This window comes from Aethalodelphis obliquidens, unplaced genomic scaffold (assembly GCF_003676395.1).
Source record: "Aethalodelphis obliquidens isolate GAN/ISIS:26980383/991018 unplaced genomic scaffold, ASM367639v1 scaffold64, whole genome shotgun sequence".
Classification (NCBI taxonomy): domain Eukaryota; kingdom Metazoa; phylum Chordata; class Mammalia; order Artiodactyla; family Delphinidae; genus Aethalodelphis; species Aethalodelphis obliquidens.
The window spans coordinates 1,746,003-1,746,963 of NW_020838008.1; positions in this window are offsets into that span (position 1 = coordinate 1,746,003).

The following is a 961-nucleotide window of genomic DNA, read 5'->3' on the forward strand; positions in this document are numbered from 1 at the left end:
ATCGCCATCTGGTGGGTGTCATTGCCCCCGTGGACAACAGGAACCTTTATCAACTTGAGTACTTCAATGTCTGTGTGGAGCCTACCCCTGCCCTCTGATCAACCTATAACAACTGTGACATGTACATGAAATATGCTTTTATCATTTTAAGCCAATGAGACTTGAGGATTTTTTGTTGATTACCCTGATAAATACAGGAGAGAAGAAACAATGGAGGAAAGAAAGAAGATGATGTGAGAGAAGGGCAATAAGGTCCACATTTCCTTCAGAGACACTGGGGAGCATTCTGACTCTTCTCCAGGTTTCAGAGTAAGCACATGGTTGAGGAGTTCTGAAAACATCTAGCAGAACAGCTGGAAGGAGAAGCACAGAGTGCTTCCAGATAGGGTTTGAGGTGATGGGGTCAGAAAGGCGGGCTGTGGATAGAGATGATGAAGCTTGAACAGAGATGCTCCCCACAGCTTGAGACATGGTGACTGCAGTGTGAAGTGTTTACAGTATGAGAAATGGAACAGGGCTTGTCAGCTTTAGCCATGAGGCATTTACTTATATTATCACGTGTTGTTTCAGGCTAATTAAAATTCTCAGTTAACTCTTTTCCAAGATGTCCTACAAGATGTGGTTACGTGCCTGACTCCATATAGTAATTGGTGTTCCAGGTATATTCAGGCTGGGCAGAGTGGGATATAGGAAAACCCTTCACCTGAGCCACTAGTGGAAGCAGTACTTGGCACACGTTTAACACACAAGGAGTCCTTTATTTATTTTTAACATCTTTATTGGAGTATAATTGCTTTACAGTGGTGTGTTAGTTTCTGCTGTATAACAAAGTGAATCAACTATACATATATCCCCATATCTCATCCCTCTTGCGTCTACCTCCCACCCTCCATATCCCACCCCCTAGGTGGACACAAAGCACCAAGCTGATCTCCCTGTGCTATGTGGCTGCTTCCCACTA